General features: G+C 33.5%; 1 long non-coding RNA gene across 3 annotated transcripts in view; it reads right to left on the minus strand.

Moving 5' to 3' along the window:
• Positions 1-3,274, minus strand: part of LOC127742503 (uncharacterized) — a 33,548-nt gene extending 30,274 nt beyond the window's left edge. The window contains exons 1-7 of one of the 3 annotated variants that reach the window (XR_008003798.1): positions 3,068-3,274; positions 1,884-2,432; positions 1,537-1,718; positions 1,378-1,428; positions 1,056-1,283; positions 605-712; positions 54-139 (exon numbers count right to left, since the gene is read on the minus strand). This is a non-coding gene — a long non-coding RNA (uncharacterized LOC127742503). Of the gene's footprint in view, positions 1-53; positions 140-604; positions 713-1,055; positions 1,284-1,377; positions 1,719-1,883; positions 2,433-3,067 lie in introns of all 3 variants that reach the window. The other 2 variants (XR_008003796.1, XR_008003797.1) reach the window with 2 other exon arrangements.
• Positions 3,275-4,228: the final 954 nt, after the last annotated feature.

Consider the following 4,228-nt stretch of genomic DNA (forward strand, 5'->3'; position numbering starts at 1 on the left):
AAATGTAATAAACCATTAAGAATTTTGGAATCTTCACAAGTGACAACGCTTACCATGTAAATTGCTCTAGACAAAGACTTGCTAAGCATACAGTATGCATCAATCATCCTTGCAGATTGCTCAACAGTGAAATCCCTTTCTTTCAAAACAAATGATAGAATAAAAATATTAACTTCTCCTATAACTCATTTAAATACACAAACTTTCAAACGATTCACCAAAGAGTAAAGAGGCAAAGCAAAAAAGTGCAAGGAAAAATATCAAAGGTTATCCCAACAGACCGACCTAAGAATGTACTGAATCAAAATGCAATTTGTTTTGCCAATCTTTATATTTGCCATCCAAATTCACACCCTCTATATCATATTTCTCTCCCTCTTTAAAAATTTGGGACAAAAAGAAAACACCTCTTAATTTTAATTGCTGATAAAAAAATTATGATAGCATAATCATTAATTTAAAAGGTAGCACTCAATCCATATTATTCACAGAAAAATGACAAATTCAACTCAATCCATTTTGGCCTATGATTAACACCCAAAAGGGAAGGTGTTTTGAAAAAATATTTGTTAAAAAATAAAATGTAGTTTTGTTTTGAGTATACCTTGTTTTGTTTAAATATTTCATGTCTTCATTGCTTATGTTAGTCCTGCATGCCCTCCATTAGGCCTCGACCACTTCCATCCATCAACCAAAGATCCATTCCTGCCAACTGATCATAAAGCAAGCAAGTATCATTAAATTGGTAAGCAAAGGTGACACAATGAATACACAACACCACCACAATAAAAATACTTCTCCGACAAAATAACCTCTTAGGTTTCAGCAGCAACACAAACTTCATCTTCTTTAATGAATTTAGTGAAGGATGAATGATCACACACTCATAAGGGATTGCTTGTCACAGACAGTTAATGAGCAAAATGCAAAAAGATAAAAAAGTTTCCAACTTTGAGGGTACCTAACATCATGAAAAGCAAAATTGGAACCAAATTTATAGAAAATAGGGAGAAATGAAGGATGCGATATCGATAAAATAGGAGTGTACTGATTACTTGAGTTGGAGAGATGAAGCTTGAGGTCTAGGGATGAGAGTTCGATACCACAGCTCAGCCATTTCCTGAGTTAAGTCCTCTACTTCCTCTTTGTCCTTCAACTTTTCTACTCGCAATTCTTTCTTGTTAGCCCTCAACTCCTGCACAGCCAACGGGTTATGAAGGAATGCCGCCAGCGGTGCAGCGACTTTAGCATCGCCACGACTTCTACCTTCATCTCCATCATATCTGAACCCACAAAAAAATATTGATAATGCTAATAATAAATCCCTCAAAATCTAAACTAAAACAAAAATTAAACGAAAATTGTGGGCGAAAAGACCTTGAGGGGCATCTTCGGTGTGGTAGAGGCGCTTGAGGATGTCATTTTAAACTCTAATTTTAAATGAAAAAATTGCGCTCAAAATTTGGTGTTCAAATCCTGATTTGAAAGGAAAAGATCGCGCTCAAATTGCTGCAGAAGAGAGTGCTGCTTCATTACCTGAGGGACAATGAGTTCTCAATCCATTGTTTACCCTAATCATCCAATCAAAAGCTAACATTCTCGTTTTCTTCCCCTAAATGGTGGTTTTTGGAATTGCTGCCAGATTAACTCTCTTCAACCCATTGGACAAAGATCTTCTCTGATAACCTTCCACCAGGTAAGAAGGTTTTGGCTTTTCGCTGAGGAGCAAAACACAAAAGAAAGAAAAAGTTTGGGAGACACCTGTCACTCTCTTAGAAACCATCTAACATTGCTAAATAGTGTGTGGTTTTAGTGTTTGGCTAGTTAACCATTATATATTAATAGATAGATAAAAAAATTGCCATGCCGTGATAATAACTCACCGGGTGATTGACGAAATGAGATTCAGAGGTGTTCCCTGCAAATTACAGAACCATTTACGACAACACTTTTAGCTGCAACTCGTTTGTATATGTCTGAAACCCTAAACAACAAAACAAACAACAACAAAAAATGAATACTTAAAGTAATCAACAAAAGAAAAGAACACTAATGTTCAAACCTGAAGCCCATAGTGTTGGCCCCACTTTAAAATAAATAACTAATAGTATGCATTTGGAGGAAGAAGAAAAAAAAAGGAATCTTTTCCTGCTTTCAGGCGTGTGACATGATTTTATTGCCGTTCCACTATTCTGGAAGCCACTTCTTCAATCTCTGTTTGTTGATGCGATGGCACGTTCTTGAAGATCCTTGTTCTTCCCCATCATGTTTCCTCCATCTCTAGCTCACCCCTGCTTCTCTGGACTTCCAAAATTTCCTTTCCAATCTAATCTGACTTTCATGATAAACTTCAAATCTTCAGCTACAATCTCAACCAAACTGGTTGCCGAAAAGTGGGAACCACTCTCACTGCATACTACTACCACCTATCACTGTTATGTTATCATAATAAAATACCAAATTAGTTATATATCTATTGAATTTTCAAATTATAGCAGTGCTATTATAAAAATAATTAAAAATTATTAATCCAAACAAAATAAGTAGAATTAAAACAATGCTATCCACTATATCATATTAGATCAGGTTCAGTCTAGAAAAATTCTAATAATAATATGATGCCAAGTTGAACACTTGAACCTGCTAATTAATAATTTTTTTTACTCAGACAATATGAATAATGCAGCAAGAATTAGTGATATATAAGACCAAGATAACCAAAGATGATTCATTTAAAAGATGAAAGCAAAGCTATATATTATTGTAAGTGGTTTGTGATGTCCTTACCTTTACTTTCCTACTTTTGTCAATAACCAAATAGCTATTGTTGTAATAGCATAGCTTGTTTATGCTTTTTTTTTCTTTTTTCATAATGAGTATTTATTGTTGCAAGGAACTGTATGATCATATAACAATAATTATAACGATAAAGGAATTGCACGATCATATAACAAATTTCGAGAAGACCCAAGATCATGTTAATCTTAGAAGTTGTGAAATTCAGTTAGAGGCAAAAGTTTGATTGTAGTAAATCCATTTAGAAAATTACCTACAGATAATATGATACCTGAAAAATTGTATTAAAAAGTGTAGTAACTCCTCACTTAAAAATCCAAAACTAATTTGAAGATCCTTATACACTTTCTCAAGTTATTCCATCTCATCATTATTCCATCCACTTTGGTCTTCCTCAACTCTTCCCTCATCTCGATTTTTTCCCTCTTCTCCTTGTTTCTCCTTATCCTCCTCACCATAATCGTTGACATCAAAATCACCTTTTTCATGCTCCATCTGCATCACAAAAACAACCCATCAATCACAAATAAAAAATAATGAACCAATATACTTGCACAACACTCTAGGGAGTAAATGAGTAAGCAAACAGCTAATATAGCCCTTAATCTATGTGAAGCCTTAGCACTAAAAGTAACAATAAAAAGCAAGTAATCAAAGAAGCTCTATCTCTATTCAACTTGGCAACTACAAATAGTTCAAGTTGCACAGTCAATGTTCCACTTGCTGCTCATAAAAGATAGTATTTTCTACGCTCTAAATTATTTCAGAATTCTAATTTATGAACATGTGGATCAAAAAACAAAGAACAAATTCGAACAAAAGGTGACATCTTCGACAACAACTTTGTACACTATTTTCCAAAGCAAAGAACTAACCTTTATTTGACAAATTTATAAATGGTTATGGGTTTACGATTTTTTCCATTACAATATCTCATTTTTTCCCATCTAAACCACACATGCCAACATAACATTAGAGTAATAATTGAAATAATGCTAAAAGGCACCTCTTAAGTCCTAATTTGTGGGTGGAATAATAATCAAAATGCAGAAAATCAAGCAAATGTCAAAGATGAATAGATAACCACTTCAAAACTCTATTACACTTAGAAAACTCTATTACACATTATTGTTTCCTTTCCTTCTATTTTTTGTTTTTTTGCTGCATTTGGATCTTTTCATATTGTTGGTCATGTTTCAATCCTAGCCATTGATTAAAATTGAATGTTTATCTTTTAATGGTGGAGATTGAAACACAACTTAAAACATGAGAAGATCTGAATCTTTTTGCATCTCCCTAACATAGATAAAGCATAATTTCTTAAGGGAGAGACAATACTATCTCCCTCTTTAAGAAGAGGGAGAAACTTAGAAGATCCAATTTTATTATTTATTTATAATGGAAAATTACCTTCAATGTACTTCTTTTGGAA

This window comes from Arachis duranensis, chromosome 10, assembly GCF_000817695.3.
Source record: "Arachis duranensis cultivar V14167 chromosome 10, aradu.V14167.gnm2.J7QH, whole genome shotgun sequence".
NCBI lineage: Eukaryota > Viridiplantae > Streptophyta > Magnoliopsida > Fabales > Fabaceae > Arachis > Arachis duranensis.